The 17,780-nt window shown below is 38.4% G+C and overlaps 1 protein-coding gene across 3 annotated transcripts in view; it reads left to right on the forward strand.

The window, feature by feature from the left end:
* GABRB2 (gamma-aminobutyric acid type A receptor subunit beta2) overlaps window positions 1-17,780 on the forward strand; it is a 179,440-nt gene that overhangs the window by 74,427 nt on the left and 87,233 nt on the right. The window lies entirely within an intron of this gene.

The raw sequence follows: 17,780 nt of genomic DNA on the forward strand, positions 1-17,780 counted from the left end.
GCCAGAGTAAGTTCTAGTTGGCCTTTGGCCCTTCTAATTTTCTCCCTGCATAACCTCATGACATCCTTGTAGTGCTCCTGAGTTGCCTGCCCCTTCTTTCAAAGGTCATAAACTCTTTTTTTTCCTGAGTTCCAGCCAAAGCTCTCTGTTCAGCCAGGCTGGTCTTCTTCCTTGCTGGCTCGTCTTTTGGCACATAGGGACAGCCTGCTCCTTGCCTTGAAGATTTCCTTCTTGAAGAATGTCCAGCCTTCCTGCACTCCTTTGCCTTTCCAGACTGCTTCCCAAGGGACTCTCTCACCAAGTGTCCTGAACAGGCCAAGGTCTGCCCTCTGGAAGTCCGAGGTAGCAGTTCTGCTGTCCCCCTCCTTACTTCTCCAAGAATTGAAAACTCTATCATTTCATGATCACTGTGCCCAAGACGGCCTCTGACCATCACATCACCCACAAGTCCTTCTCTTTTTGGAAACAACAGGTCCAGTGGGGCGCCTTCCCTAGTTGGCTCCTTCACCTACTGTGTCAGGGGAAATTCTCTTCCGCACACTCCAGGAACCTCCTAGACTGTGTCCTCTCTGCTGTATTGTATTTCTAGCAGACAGTTGGTAAGTTGAAGTCCCTCATGAGAACAAGGGCTAGCAATTGTGAGACTTCTCCCAGCTGCTTATAGAATATTTCATCTGCTTCTTCATCCTGGTTGGGTGGTCTGTGGCAGACTCCCACCGTGATATCTTCCCTGTCAGCCTTCCCCCTGATTCTTACCCATAAACACTCATCCCTGTCGTCACCATCATTAAGCTCTAGACAATCAAAACATACAGAGTACCCTGCTGCCTCTGCTTCCTTGCCTATCCCTTCTGAAGAGTTTATAGCCATCCATTGCAGCACTCCAGCTGTGCAAGTCATCCCACTGTGTTTCCATGATGGCAACTATATCATAGTTTTCCTGCTGCACAGTGGCTTCCAGCTTCTCCTGTTTGTTGCCCAAACAAATAGTTACAGCTTATGTTTTTATTTGCTGACAAGGGTCTCTCTCTTGGGTCTGTATCTTAAAACGCTGATATTTAAAAATACTTGCTCCAACAATTTATCTTGAAAAGTGAAAGGCACATAAAAGCGTATGTACTTTTTATGTGAAAAATCTCCTACTTTTCCCAAAGCCCTGTGCAGGGTTGTAAAGCCACTGGGGATTATAAAGCCAACATTGGTTGCTACTTGGAAAATGTAGAGATAGACCTTAACAACCACTGTAAGACTAGTTAAGTCTTTACTGAAGCAGGTGTTGCATGCTAGTGCTTTGCCTGTTTAAAGTGCTTATGGAAAATTTGTTCAGTATATATTGAAAAACGGTATGGCATGTCATCTTCAGTGTCAGAATGGAAAAAAAGGAGGGATGAGTAGCTGTTGGGGAAACACTTCGAGATCTCCGTTTCATTTGCATTAGCTGAAACTGGTGCAGTATGGTTAGGACCAAATGTTCTAACGTTCGTTTTGCAGGCTTCCCTCTCACGGACCATAACTTTTCTAACGTGCTTTAGTGTGTTATTTCTATCAGTCCTGACCCTATCCCTATTTGAACATTTCTGGGTAAACATCAGAAATGCGGGAGCTAGAAGAAAAGAGTTCTTTATTACAATATGGCTGTCCACAAATTCTGTCCCCTTTTTTGTCATTTGCTATTTGTAACTTCCTTTGTCATGAAGATTTTTACAGCAATTGTTACTGGTGGAAATGCGAACAATAATTGGACTTCGTGTCGTTTGTTTGGTTTGGGGGTTTTTTTGTTTGTTTTTTTTTTTTTTAATCTAAAACTAAGATGTGTGTTTTAGAATAACAGCCATGTACCTTAACAAGGCAGTATAGCTGATATTGCATAGGAAGAAACACTCCAACAAAATTCTGAATGCCTTCTGCTTATGTCGGAGAGCACCAAAACATTAATTTACCATGATTGTAAGGCTTCTCACAATCTACTTCATAGATATTATTACCAAAATATTACAAATTTCAGGCAATGAAAACCACTTGGAAAGAGCTTAGAAATCCTCTGAACACAGATGACTACAGAATGTTTGTATGTGGTCAGCTGAGGAGGTAAATTATGTTTAGACCTTGCTGATAAGCTCTATCCTTTCAGTGAGATATCATCATCTGTGTTTTTGTCTTATCGTTCTCTCTCTAGAAGATGGCTTATATCTGCTCCATTTGGTTCTGTATGTAAAAAGCAGAGATGACAATCAGTGCACAAGATTGGAAACAAGACAAAGGCAAGGAGGCGCGTACTGAATATTCATCCCTCTCTCCTTTTATTTTTAATTGTACGCATTAGAAGCTTATTTCATAATTACATTCCATACTACGTTTTATTCTCAGCTAACAACTGAGAATAAAGCACTGTGCATCTTTAAACATTAGTCTGTGGGCTGTTTCTACAACAGTAGGGTCTCCAAAGCACATGTAATTCTAATGTAGAAATACTACATTATGGTTATCCTGAAATGCTTTTGAATATTTTTTGATGGTGTTAGTGTTGCTGGAGAAATGGCATGTATGACAGAGGAGATGAATTTTGTTGCTGTTGAATTTTTAAAGAGGTAATAGAGTAGCCATAAGAAAGATATGCCATTAGTCATTTTCATATAACTTTGGTATGCCTTCAAGAAAATACATTCAAGAGCTAAAATATTTGTCTGAAAAAGAATTGTGTAAGGGTATTGCTGTGTGTTAAGCGAAGAACAACCCCTTCCCAACCAACCAGAGTAGTTTATTTCCTTTTGAAGGAAGAGATACTGAAAGATGTAGTCAAGATTAATTACTTTTTCATAGCCTTCTGTGTTCAGCTTCTCACGGAAGATGTTTTTATGTCATAAAGAAGACAGTATAATTTCAGGGAAATTATTTGCATGTCATTAAGACTGAAGGATACTGATAAAATGTTGGATGCTGATGTCCAGGAATGTGTAAGTTGCAGTTATATGTGTCTTTATTAATACAAGTACATAAAACTTAGCCTGCTTCTGCAGAGTCCTGAAGTCTTTTCCAGACCTATCCTGCAGGATTCAGAGTTATGATGTCTTAAAAATATTTAGTTAGCTTAAAAAAAAACCCCAACCAAACCAAAAAAAATGAAAAATCTGCAGAGGCATGAGTACGAGTTACAGTTCCAGAAGAGATGAAAATCCCCTTGTTTGATAGTATAAAGATTTTTGTACATCAGGATTGGGAAGAAACATTTCCCCTGCACAGGTGGTTCTTTAGGTACCCATTGATGCTGCATGTGGGGTCCTGCTCATATAAATCAACAGCAACTGCAGTTTCCCATTTAAGTCAGCTTCCTGTCATCTCTTTTCTGCTCCTCCTTTGATTTAACTGTACAGACCCAAAGCTTGTAATACATTCTACATATCATGGCACTCTTTTGTTATATTGAATGCTTGACATTAATTATTTCCAAAACCATTTAAAAACATTATGTGTAGGGGATATTTCAGAATCTGATACTGTCGTGTTATGGTCTTGGGGTTTTTTTGGTTGTTTGTTTTTGGTTTTGTTTTTTTTTTCTTTTTTCTGTGTTAATATTTTGTTTCCACGAGTATTGAAGGTATTTTTCATGTTTTGAAGGAGATAGACTCTCATTCCAAATGTCTTATCTGGTGACATCTTGTCTGCTTCACCTCATTTAATTTTCTTTAAGCTTCATCTTTTAATTTTATTTCAATACAGCTTTAATTTCAATATAGTCTATAACTGTGATCTGTGAGATTGCTAGGAAAATATGCTGTGTCCTGGTCATAGAAATAATGGTGAGACTGAATAAAGGCACTGAGATTGTTAGCAGTGGCAATACTAACCCATAGAACTGAACACAAGAAAAAGGGCATGGAGAGTAATATTTGTTTAATGTCAAGAATGAAAGTAAATATTAAGCGTTACTTCTGCTATTCATTACAGCTATTACAGAATCTTATTAGTAATTTGTTCAGAGGAAGGTATAGATATTAGATCAATATAAGGCAATTAGGAAATACATGACTAACAGATGCAATGGCTGAACTATATATCGTCAAGAAGGGAAAGATAATTATGACTTGACCTTATGAAAGAAAAAAAAGCATTGATAAAGCAGTTTTTCCTCACTTAGATTTCTTTTTTTATTAAGTTGCATTTGTCAGTCCAATAAGTAGCAAAAATGGCTTTCAATTTTGCTTTGTTAAGTAATGGATCTGTATATTGCATTTTGTCTTATGCTAGATATGTTACTGATGGCCACACTGAGAAACGTAGAGAGTTCGCTGCACCTGAGAAAATATCTCAGAATATCACTGCTGTGTTCCTGAATTTTCCACCCCGGGGTGGGAATGTGGCAAACTTAATATTGTGCCCATGGCAGAAAACCAAAAGTATTTATAGAAATAAGGTGTCCTCATACTTTCAGACTTCTAAAATTTCATTTCAGTTGAGAGAAATGAGCAGAAAATGAGGGTTCATTTGTGTTCAGTAGTTTTGATGGGGATGAGTAAATGAAAAGTTTTATTCCTTGCAGTTATTTGTTGTTCAGCTGTTCTTAGCAGTCCTGGAAAATATAATGTTCAAAGTGCTTTTTAAAAGACATTGGTAGTACAGGCCTAGTGTGACCAATAATCTTTTGTCCTTCATCCTGAAAGTGTGATATCAATTAAGAGAACAGCGTCTCAGGCCTGCATCAGAAGATTTATCTACTAAAAATGTTTCAGTGAAGCCATTTTGTAGCCAGGAACATGGGAGAGTTTCCATTTAGATAAACAATGCCTCCTAATGTTGGCAAAAAGGGTCAATGTTAGCAAAAACATTCCCCTTCCCTGTCTGAGCATTACGTTTGTATTATTTTTCAGTATTGAGTAGTAATGAAAATAAACTGTATAGGTAAGTTGAGTTCTGTGGCTGGCAGCATGAGAGGTTTCCCCACCCAATTTGTAACTGATCAAATATATTCTTAGCACTGACAAAGTTCTCCTGCTTCCTTGTGTTTGCTTTAAAAATGCGTTATCCTCTTCCCTTCTGGCTTTGCTTAACTACTATTCTGCCTCATCACAGTGTGCTCATCCAGGCTTTCTGTTCAGCAATTTCCTAATGTAAAGTCTGTACAATCTCTAAATCTTTTGGAAAGCCAGTTGTGTTTTTGTGGTCAGTTTTTCATTCAATTACAGACCTTGTTTATCCCCCAAGTCATCATTTTCCTCTAAAATTTGTGATGTGCTCTATTTTCTTTTCCTCCTTATTGTAAAAATGGCTTGAATTGGAGGGGAGGGAGGAGGGTTGCCTTGGATTAATAGCATTAGATTGTCAGCTTATCTTGATGTCATGCTTCTGCTTACTAACTACTCCTTCAAAATGCATCATTTTCATTCCAACTCCAGTGGGACCATTTTTAGAGTATTGTTTTGGAGCCACTGTGACAGCTTCAGTAAATGGTGAGTTTTAATTCGTTTGTCTAATGAAGATTAGGATCTTGGCTAATGACTACACGGTCATAAGTGATGATGCTTTTCCCTCCTACTCCCTCGTTGCTTAGAACATATATTAATTGTGCAGATGGTAGTGGCTTAGCTATGTGATAGTTCGCTTTCCATCTCCTCCTCTCGTGACATTTAAACCATGCAAAGAGGGTGTACTGCCATCTTCTTATTTATGAAGATTTGTGATTCATCACCTGCCTTTTAAATCAAATACTAAGATTATATCTTGTTGCTAAGAGGCAGAATTTGGATGTGCGCTTTCTTCTTTTAAGCACACCTGTGCCAAGCTTTGCCTGAAACCTTCAAGCAAATCACAGCCAGAAGCACTGAATTTTCATCTTCATTCCTACCGACAACATGTGAAACTTGCAGTGCCTGTTTTATGTGGGTAACTATAAGTCATTCCTTATGCATTCAAAAGATTCACAGACTTTTTATTCTGTAACCTAGCCAAAACTGAAGTAAAGATTTACAGGTATTTAAGTTTCGCTGCAAACATCTTTTCGAATTACTAGAATTCAAGTGTGATTTGTATGTGACAGATGGGAAGTAAATACTTTTACTGCTTTTTTTATTGTTTTGCTTTTCTTTCTTACTCATACATTTATTCATTCTTATGGTGTGCAAGAAACAACAGGAAAAGTAATAATTTAGGCACAACCAATAAAGACAATTCCTTAAAATTTAATTAATTCTTTGATGTCATCTGTCTGTCATGGCCATCCTACTCACCAGATTGTCTATTATTGCTTCTTTCACAGAACAGTATTGCCATTTCCGCATTCAAACATTTTCTGGGTTTGTTCTTCACAAAAGTAACTGATTTTATATATTTTACTCATAATTTAAAGGCTTGTTTACTTTTAAGTGTCACTCCTGGGTTCCTGATCATTATTTGCAAATACTAGGGCAATTGGGTTTGGTCTTCATGCTTTATTTTGCTCTTCCTTTGTTTAGGAAAGATCCTGTGTTGCAGGTACAGTCAAAGGAAGTTCAGGATTCCTCTTTAAAAGTTATTTTTTGCAAACTGAGAGAACAGTTATTTTCCTGTCAATGAGAGTTCTACCTCTGGCATGTCCTTATCAAGTATATATATTGTCTGTGGCAATACAGGGATTAATACCTCTGTACTTGAAGCTGCTTGCAAGGGGAGGGGGTGAGGGAGTAATGACCCTTTGGGTCACAGAGGACTGATGCTGAGAGAGAGGGGGAGAGGAGTGGCTTTGAGGGCTATGTTTGGCAAGTGTCAAGGTTCCTGAGATATAGACGGTCGGAAATGTGAATGGGGAAGTGACCTAAAAAGGAGTAGAAAGGACCTGGAACAAACTTGTTTTTCCTACATACAGAGTTGTAGGCTTGCACCCCATGCATGGTTTCAGTTACCTAACACAGACGATGCAAAGGCTTTGCATAGTATGTAGTTTGCCCTCTGAATGAGGTGCTGGTATTCTGCATTTAGGAGGCTTTCTGCTATTCCAAGAAGAGAGAAGTTATTAAGACCTTGTTAAGGCACTGCAGTCATGATTGAACCCGTTGACTAGAAGACAACTTTATTTGAGTGAATGAAATGCTGAGAAAGAGCCACCACACCACAAACATACTTGCATGCTTTCAGCATCATAAATTTGAGATTGGTGACTGTTGAAAATTCTGAGAAGTATAGCAGTCTTGAACAAGCTGGTTATCACCTCGGTGTCTGTATCTCTGTGAAATGTGGATTACAATACAAGCAGAGCCCATCTAACTTCTGAAGGCCCACTTCCTTAGTGCAATACTGATGTTCATATGATTAGTCTTCTCATTTGTCAGCTTGGAGGAACATCAGGGAAAAAACATTTAACCTTAACAAGAAAGTTGTTAAACTGCTGACATTATTTGCTAAATTTCTGGTCTATGGTTAGAAATGAGATTTACCACCTATAAGAGAGATTTTGCAGAGTCACTAGCTCTAGCTTTAGGTTAAACGAACATATGTAACACATGACAGTAGTGATGAATTCTGGTCAGTGCTTGAAATAGCTGAACATAAGTTTGTCTGTGAAATACTGAAATGTTGTGCCAATTTAAAACAAACAAACAAACAAAACCCCAAAACCAAACAGGCAGATATTTCTCCCTGTGCAGCATTTAACTAGATACTTGGGAATATGTATTGTGAAATGAATATTGTGAAATGAGAAGAATGCTGGGACTGGCTTATACGGAACTATCTTACCCATTCAAGACACGGCAGAGATAATTTTCATGTACTTTTCCATTTCTTACTTGAGAAGCCTGCTTGCACATAAAAGTGTGGCTCTTTCATTATACAGCATTCTCTCCTACAGTGCCCATATTACAGGCAGTGAAGTCCACATCCCTGCTAAGACTTTTCTGTTGAGTTGTTTTTTTAAAAAGCTCTTCAAACATCTTTCCCGTAAGTATTATGCCTGATGGAGGGAGTGGTGCAAACTCTTCCTTGTACATTAAGAAAATTAAAAGGTGTTCTTGCCAGGTAGTTAATGGAAACTGTCATGTCCTCTTACCATCATTTGGTATCAGATAACAGTGTTGACATGCGGACATTCATAATGTGAAAAATAACATTTAAAAGAGATGCTCAGTGCTCTTCACAGTGAAGATTTCTCTGATAAACACCAGATTTGACATAGGGCAACAAACTCAAACTCTTGTGTTTTGAAATTCTTGCTTTATAAATGTGAATTCTAGGAAATACTTGTTTTGCTGCTGGAAATTCCCTCCTCTAAAGCCTATAAAACAGGCTGATTTTGTGAGAAGTCGTCCACATTTTGCCGAAGGGCTGTGGCTGGATGGCCATTGCTCCCATGCCTGGGCTCAGGAGTGGGTAAGGATGTGTAAAAGAGGACGTGGCAGCCATCAAACTCACTGCTGTGCCTCTGGGGTGGCTCTGTGCTGAACCTGCTATGCAGTGCATAGCATGCAAGTGATGCTTTCACCTTGTGGGTTTATGCCATTGTTTTCAGTCACCTCAAAGTACCTGTATATTTAATCAAGTAAATGCCTTCCTGATGCTCTGAATTTAATTTACTGTGTTTCAGCATGTGTTGTCCTATTGATTATTGTATAAAAGACTTTTAAGTAAAGCATGGAAGCAATTTTAGAGATTGTTTAAAAAAAAAAGACGAAAAAAGATGCACTTTCTACAGCAAAATGATCACTTTAAAAAATCCCTGAATACATGGAATTCCTCCAGGACAGGTCCAACATATCTCAGATAAGCATTTATTTTCTCATCAAATGTATATTTGCTGTATTCAGGGTAGGACTGATGTTTCTTAGCTGACACTTCATCCACCTCAAATGTGAACTAGTCATAACTTGTTTCTTGGAGAAAAGAAGGTCTCATGTATAGCTAAGGTAACGTGAAAAGCAATGGGGGATGGGTTTTCTAAATTAAATTTTAAAGTACACAATACGAAGAAACCCTTCATATATGGCCTATGTATTGATTCAACTTTCACTGCAGCATGAATTGTTAAAATGCAGTTCTGGATACATGAAATGTTAGAAGTGATACCCGCTGTCTCCATAAGTATATGGAAAGCACAGACCTAATTAAACTCTGATTAGAATCAGTTGAACTCTTCTGATTCTCTTTGAGACTCAGGTCATACACTATCTGATAATGTCATTGTGTACAGAATCATCTCAGGCTGTTCGGCAGGTCAAAGTCAATTATCTTCCAAATCTAATAGCTTTATTGATCATAAATGCAAATAAATGACTATAGAAACTGATGGATCTTACTAGCATTAAAATGGAAAAGAAGGGACCTTGGTAAGATTACTGAAGCTTGTCTTAAATGAATACAAATTTTATTTATTAAAAAACATATTCTGCAGGAAAACATGGTAATTAGGAGGAAACTCCCTCATTTTTTTGCAGTGTATGGATTAGTGTTCTAGCCCCTGAGATCTAGTTACTGAGAAGTTTCGAAGGTATTATTTCAGAAACAGGAAAGGACCAACTGAATATCAAAAAGCAGCCTCTATGCTGCTTTTCTATTTAGATTTCCAATGTTCGGTGTTTTATATAGCTTATCAAGCTTTCAGCTCTTCTTGCCACTATCATGCAGCTAGTGTATCAGAAGTTTTTTGGGGTGTTTTTCCTGGTTCTGTTTGTATCAAAGTTATGAATGTTCTGAAATGAAGGTGAGGAAGAGAAAGGTCGTAACTGAACATCCTAACTTTGGCACAGGAGGAGATGTAACCTTTGGGAAATAGTGTGGATTTCAGTAGCATAGCTGGAGTTAACTTAGATGCCTGTTAATTGTAGTCATTAGGTTTGACTCATTGTTAAAGAAAAAAAAAAAAACCACCTGTGTCCTTCTCTCATGCATCCAGTAAACCTTTAACTAAAGTTGAATTGGTCTGAAATGTAGATACTGATTTGGAAATGTTAAAGGAGAACATGGCTTCCCATTTTCAAAAGAATATTGCTGCTACTTTAATAATATATTAAAGTAATAAGTGTATTTGGGGTCTAAAATGGACCAGATATGAAATGGAGGATTGATGGTATAAGCCTAACACAATAGATGAGAAGAGCACTGAGGCCAGGCATGACATTTGGAATGCGATAGGAGGCAGTTCTAAGTAATTTATATTTTCATTGTCAAAGAAAAAAAAAAATCTGTTGGTTTAGGTATCAATGTCAGTAGACCTATCTGTTGGGGAAAGAAAAGAGGGAGTATGATCAGAAATAGCTGCAAAATGGGTTTTCTCCACAGATGTCTACTTGCAGATTAGCCCAAGTAGGAAGAATATCAATGTTTAAGAATAAAATGTGAAGAATAAACTGTTCATAATTTGTCCAAGCGAGACCTATCTTAAAGCATTTATATGAATGAGAAGGATCCTTTTCCTTTCCCAACTCCCCATTGTAGCATTTTATATATAAAATCATCTGTATGTCCTTTTTTTTTTTTCTCTGCCCCCTCCCCCCCCCCCCCCCCGGAGCCTTATCTAAAGTCAATTGATATTAATAGGAATCTGTTATTTGAAACCTGTATGCTGTGAATTAGGCCTAAAAATATCTGCTAAATCTTTATTCATTGTCCTCAATTAAATACTGTTCACATGGGAATAGTTGTTCAGATGGCGTATGTAACTACAATGCAAACAGGTGATTTATTAAAGACAGCTTAAACAGCCCCAGATCTGGCTGTTAATTGAGGTGGAGAAGCCCCACTGACACTCTGGACATACAGGGCTCAGGTGAACGGTGAAGTTCTGTAGCTTTATATCCCTGGGGGTTAGTTCTTAGTGTGCACATATAGGGTGCTTTACATAATATGTCTTTTTCATCTATGCTTTATAGACACTACTTTAATCATATCATGATCAGTGAAAACTGGAATAAATTGTAGCCAATTTTAAGAATTCTGGTAGTCATTTTAAGTGAGCAATTTCTCTTCTATAATTTCAAAATATTGTCCTGGAATGGAAAAAAATGTATACTAGCACAATACTTTTTTTTTCATATTTGCTTACCCATTATCTGTATTTTTATTATCCATCTTTGTCAGACATGGCATCTTATTTACTCAGTACCAGATTTGATATCCTGTTTAGCATACATACACAACTGCTTAGGTAAATTGGAAGAGTAAATATGAGCACTAAAACATTAATTGATAAATAATACATATTTTAAAAAAATATTAAATAAAAATCTGTTCTACAGAATAAATTATGTGATATGCTTAATACAACCAAAACAAATCTTCTGGAAATAAAAACATCACTGAAACAAAACCAGGCAATTCAAAACCAATCAGCAGCATGGTTGCTTGTCCCTCGTTGTTTGATAATGCTGCCTCCCACCCACTTACCAGTGCAGTGTCAGCCTCTTTCTGTAGAACATGGCAAGCACGTGAGGAGGAGGGGTTCCTACAAAAAGTTAAAAGCCAGAGAAGTAGTTGGAAGTAGTCTATGATTAGCCACATTGGACTAAAGAATTTGTCTGTTGAATCCTGGCTGAGGTTGTGCCACTGAAGGCATTCACTCTGCCTTAAAAATATTGTTACCCTATCCCTCTGCCGTTTTGTGAGAGTTCAGTAACCGATGCCTGTAATGCACTTAAAGATACTTGGATCTACAGGTCTTGCAGATCTGTATTTGTACAAGTAGACTAGTGTGAAGTACTTGCTATATGGTGCATGATTAACATCGGTATCAAAACTAAATTTTATTATAGGTATATTGTTTGGGGTTTTTTTTCCCCTGTTTTTGGTATCTAATTTCTTTGAGTGCTTTCCACCCTTTTAGTTTCTCCCTGTCCTAGGGAAAAACTTTCTCACTCATGGATAAACTCTATACTGTTCAGTAACAACTAGTCTATGGACATGACAATTGCTGCAGAAAGAACCGTTAAATCCTTCCTCAAGGACTTATCTGTAATTTCACATTGGCCCTTTTAATTCTATGAGACGTTCCAGGTCATTATGTATTATGTCAGTTGTACCACTCTAATATCTTGAAATAGGCCCTCAGTACTGCTGTGGCTACACTCTTAAGTGCATGACTTAACATGGTTTTGAAAACTGGCCATGGAAACTACCCAATGATATGTTTGTATGCAGTGTGTATGGTGTGCTGACATCAGAGCTGCCAAAACAAAACAAATCAGTCTAATTATTACTCTTTTTCTGGTTGTATGATGGTAACTTTTTGCTATAAAAACTAAAACCTAAACAACCTGAGATGATAGATTTATTGTTAACATATGAGTTATAGGAATTAGTAAATCAAATAGCGTAAAGAAATTAAATAAAAATCATGGTAAAAAAAAAAGATTCTTAAGAATGAAACTGTATAGATAAGTGCTAGGTAGTAATTGGGGTCTCATGGCATTAATAATTTGGTCAGCTTTTGTCTTCTGTCTTAAATCTAAGAATTGACTTTGATGCAACAGTGAAGTACAGTTCATGAATTATTGATGATAAAGATTTGTGTCAAATCAAGGATAACAAACTAGATGGTATGTAATACTTCTCAATCACTGAAACCCAATTCTTGTTAGTCTGTTTGGCAAGGATTGAAAATAGTATTTGGCTGCAAAAAAAGGAAAATATAACTGCAGGGAGAAGCCCTACAAATCAGAAACAGGATGCATCAAGGAAGGATGATTAAGGAGCATATATTATTTATGTTTTGTATATGTATGTGTGTGTGAACGTATTCATGTTGCTTGTCATTCCTGATGCATATGAATGCAAAATGAAATCAGTAGTGTTTTTTTATATGGCTGCTCAGTTTTGAACTTTATTGAATTGCTCTAAATGTTTCAAAGGTATTTTTATTTTCTTCTTTTTAAATCACACTTTCATATACTTTGAAACCCATTGTATATAGCAAGATAGGTACTTCCAAGGAGTACTTAAAAAAAGGGTTCCTATTTTCCTTTGTCTTTGGGTTCAATTTGAGTCCTGAAAGATGTGGGTTTGAATACCAAATCACGAAGCTTGCAATCAAAAGCAAGGGGCAGGAAAGAGGGTGGAAAGCAGGATTCTCATTAGAGGTGTAATTATACTTGTTTATTTATCTTTAAAACCTTGTACACAGCCCCTGGAGATGCTGATCGCGTGAGGATACTCAAACATGCTTGCAATTAGTATTGTAGATACAAGATCAATGGTAGTACAGACAGTCTCGACCTCACTGAAATGTAATATCCATTTATGTTTTGTTTACCAGTAGCAGTGATACATGTATTTCTGAGCCCTGGAAAATCTGTCATGGACTTCACACCCTACCCCTTATTGCCACAGGGGGGTGAAACATTGCCACCTACTAACTACAAATAATGGTCATTCAGTAAAATTAAAAGTGAAGTAATACATTAGTGTCAATGTGCTTATCTAGCCAATGGTAGTGTTAATATGTTAGCATAGTAGGCATAAAGTCTGGGGGCAGTACTTCAGATGCTTTGGAGCTTTAAGATCATCTGTATTGTTTGTTTGTATTCTCTCTTTATTGACAGTTGATATTACAGTGATATTTGAAAGGATGTCAGCAGAGTAGAATTACATATTTGGATATGTGTCTCTTACTGTTCCCTAAATACCAGAGCGAAGCTGAAATGTTTATTTGCAAAGCAAGAGATATTGATCTTATGACAATAGTCAATTACAAGGATATTTGGTTTATTGTAGATTACAGTAGATTTAATCAGCTTGTTCAATAGTAGTACAAAAAGGGGCAGTTTCTCATTCTCTTTTTTGCTTGTTGCATTGTGTTAAGCTTAGAAGAAGCATGAGGGGACAGGGAAGGTGGGGACAGCAGAGATTTTTAGCTACATCAACACAAAGGCCTTTCTGATGTGCTTAGCTACTGCCTGTGTTTGCAGCTGTCATCAGAAATTAAAAAAATATAAAATTATACAGCTGTTTGGTAGTGGCTGACCTCTCTCTGGTAGAGAATGAAAGAGGTGTTTGTTACTGAGGTAAGGAGATCCATTTTGCAAGAGTACTTCAAGGCATGCAGAACGCATTACAGCTGTAGTAGGTGAGGTAACTGTGCTGTAGTGGGTTGAATTGGTCAGGATGAGCTCCCTTGTGATACATGAGATCTGTGCCTCTTATTTTGGGGGATCACTCAGTGTGCTCTGTTTTCTGAATCTGAGTATCTGGTGAATGGCAGTTTGTTTTTTAGACTTATTCAGGGAGAAACGAATGGGAGAACATCTTCTTTGTCATCAGTAAAAGCAGAACAGGGAAAAAAAAAAGAATATACATTTGTTTGAGAGTTTGTTATAGATAGAGGTGGCCTAGAGTGATGCTGTCTGGGAAGTTTACATAAATGGGGCACTAGAAATAGACTGGACAGCAATGGTTACTCAAAGGCACCAGTGTTAGCACACAATGCTGTGGTTGCAGATCTGCTCAGAGGAGGATTTTTTCCCTTGCCCATTCTCTTTCACGGGGAGCAAATCACCCATGGTTGGTTGTACTAGTCACTTTGACACGCTACTGAAAAAGTTTCTGATGTATTTGGGGGAATTTCAGGTTGTCTATAGACAGAGAGTAGAAGAAGAAATGAAAAGAAGCTGATTAAATACTTCATTCCTAGCAGTGGTGAAGTTCTGTTAGGGCCGAGTGAAGAGGAAAGAAATTAGATGTTTGTGAACTTTTTTTGCTAGAATTAGAAAGGTATATAGGAGATTGTTTAATGGGGGGTGAAAAAGCATAGAAAGTAAATGGTCTAATTGGAGACCTACGGTCACATAGACAGTGCAACTATTATTGCATCCCAGTCTGTGTGGATGAAAATTTCTAATCACAATTGAATTAATAAGTAATAACTTGTGTGTATTATTCTACTATGCTTTATAGAGTTTGCTTTCATTTTGGCTGTTAACTGTCTCCCTGTTTGACTGCTTTTAAAATGTGACTCCTGCTTTAGGACAGGGAGAGTTCATTTTACTTTTGTCTTGGAATTTTGTGAATGTTAGAATTTTATGGGTTACTGCTTTGTTGCAAAGATTCTTGAAATAATTCAGGTCTGTGCTAGAGGGTTTTTACTGACTTTTTTTTCCCACCTTTTTGGATCTGAGAGTAATTCAGCTTATGAAGAATCCACTTAAATGTATTATTTCTATTGACACTTCCCTGTGGAAAGTGTCAAAAAAAAGTCTTATTCTGACTCACAAAAGCGAGAGGAATAGGAGCTTTGGCTCTTATCTTACTTCTTCTGTAAGAATTACTAAATAAGTTGCAATCTTAAAGCTGAATGTGCCTTTTCTACTGAAGATTGTTTTGACTTTCACATTAATTTTTAACTTAGGTAGAACTTCCTTTCTCCAGAATGGTGAAAATGCCTTCCACTCAGATGTCTCCCTGAATAGGCAAGTAATTGGTAATATTCATGGTGGTGTTTTGTGAGACAAAAGGATTTTGCAGGACTGACTTGGTCATTGAAAGTATAGATTAAGAACACAGCAAAGAAGTGAATGCAGTTTCTGCGTGAGCTCATCATCCAGAGCACAAGTTCTTCACTAACAGACTAAGGTGCGGGAGCCGCAAGTTGTGTAGACACTACCGACATTTGCCTTGAAGGTAGTTTCCACGAGCAGCTGTGTCCAGCAGTTGCTGGAGGTCGACTAGTGCTACTGTAGTTGCTACTCTCTTAAGGCATAAAAAGGTAGCCTGTGGGCAAAGTTCATACTATTTTACCTATGATAACCCCGTACTTCCTTATTTCTACATTTTTAGTGGCAGTATTATCTGCACAATTTGTGCATTGAAGCAGTGGGTATTTTGTGGAGATGATCTTCCCTTTTTTCCCTAGTTCTTCAATTATTTAATTAAACATTGATCTTTATCATCCTGGAATAAAAAAATGTTACTGTAGGCTATGTTTACAGTCCAACGTATTCACTAGAACTAAGCACCAGTTATTTTAGGCGCTGAGAATTGATTAAAAAGCTATCAAATCCATGCGTCTCCTTAGAAAGTTCTAGCTCTCTTCCATAGTGTAAGAGAGTCTGTATTAAATGTAATGTAATGTCAGAATTGTAATTTAGCTATTTTTAAAGAGAATGCAATAAATTTTAATCTTCTTATATTCTCATTGTATTGGCTTTGTGTGGCAAGGTTTTGGTAGCTGGGGGGGGGTTACAGGGGTGGCTTCTGTAAGAAGCTGCTGGAAGCTTCCCCTGTGTTCGAGAGAGAGCCCATACCAGCCGGCTCTAAGACGGACCCACCGCCGGCCAAGGCTGAGCCAATCAGCGATAGTGGTAACGCCTCTGTGATAACATTTTTAAGAAGGAAAAAAAAGTTGCTGGGATGAAAAAACAGCAGCCGGAGAGAGGAGTGAGAACATGTGAGAGAAACAACCCTGCAGACCCTCAGGTCAGTGAAGAAGGAGGGGGAGGAGGTGCTCCAGGCGCTGGAGCAGAGATTCCCCTGCAGCCCGTGGTGAAGACCATGGTGAGGCAGGCTGTCCCCCTGCAGCCCACAGAGGTCCACGGTGGAGCAGATCTCCACCTGCAGCCTGGGAAGGACCTTATGCCGGAGCAGGTGGGTGCCCGAAGGAGGCTGTGACCCCGTGGGAAGCCCACGCTGGAGCAGGCTCCTGGCAGGACCTGTGGCCCTGTGGAGAGAGGAGCCCGTGCAGGAGCAGGTTTTCTGGCAGGACTTGTGACCCCGTGGGGGACCCACGCTGGAGCAGTCTGTGCCTGAAGGACTGCAGCCCTTGGAAGGGACCCACACTGGAGCAGTTTGTGAAGAACTGCAGCCTGTGGGAAGGACCCATGTTGGAGAAGTTTGTGGAGGACTGTCTGCCATGGGATTGACCCCACGCTGGAGCAGGGGAAGAGTGTGAGGAGTCCTGCCCTGAGGAGGATGAAGCAGCAGAAAATAACGTGTGATGAACTGACCATAAACCGCATTCCCCGCCCCTCTGTGCCGCCGCTGGGGGGTAGGTAGAGAATCCAGGAGTGAAGCTGTGCCCGGGAAGAAGGGAGGGGTGGAGGGAAGGTGTTCTGAGATTTGGTTTTATTTCTCATTACCCTACTCTGGTTGATTGGTAATAAATTGAGTTAATTTTCCCCAAGCTGAGTCTGTTTTGCCCGTGACGGTAATTGGTGAGTGATCTCTCCCTGTCCTTATCTCAACCCACAAGCCCTTTGTTATATTTTTCTCTCCCCTGTCCAGCTGAGGAGGGGAGTGATAGAACAGCTTTGGTGGGCACCTGGCATCCAGCCAGGGTCAACCGACCACACTCATGTATATAAAGTTGAATTACTAGAACAGCCTGCCTCGAAAGGTTGAGAGAAAGATGTTTCAGATGTTCTGAAATGCATTGAGTTATACAATTTTCTCCAAGAAATTTATGAATTATAAACTTCTTTTTCCTGTTGAAGAGGACACAACTGATTTAAAGATGTGTTGTGTATATGATTTATTTGTAGTATACAACATGTCTTGGGCGGTAGCAATATAAATTTTTAAGAGAAAGAAGCTGAAATAATGCACTTTTTATTTCAATGCTGACATTATCTGAGTGAAATAGACACGCAGTTTTTGCAACCAGAATAAGGAACGTGTTTTGCAAAATATTTGAAAGTAAAACTTTCAGTGTTCCAGTGATGGTCATAAAGCAAAAGGACTATGAACTCTGTATAAGTGGAGGAGATGTCCTAGCTCTTTATTCCAAGGTTGGTTGTTACATACTGAGTCACTCAGCCATCACACTCGTATTGTTTCATTGTTCTGTAAGTCCTGTAGTGTTTTAGCATTCTCCTTTTTATTTATTTTTATTTCTTTTG

Source organism: Haliaeetus albicilla, chromosome 27, assembly GCF_947461875.1.
Source record: "Haliaeetus albicilla chromosome 27, bHalAlb1.1, whole genome shotgun sequence".
NCBI classification, from domain to species: Eukaryota; Metazoa; Chordata; class Aves; order Accipitriformes; family Accipitridae; genus Haliaeetus; species Haliaeetus albicilla.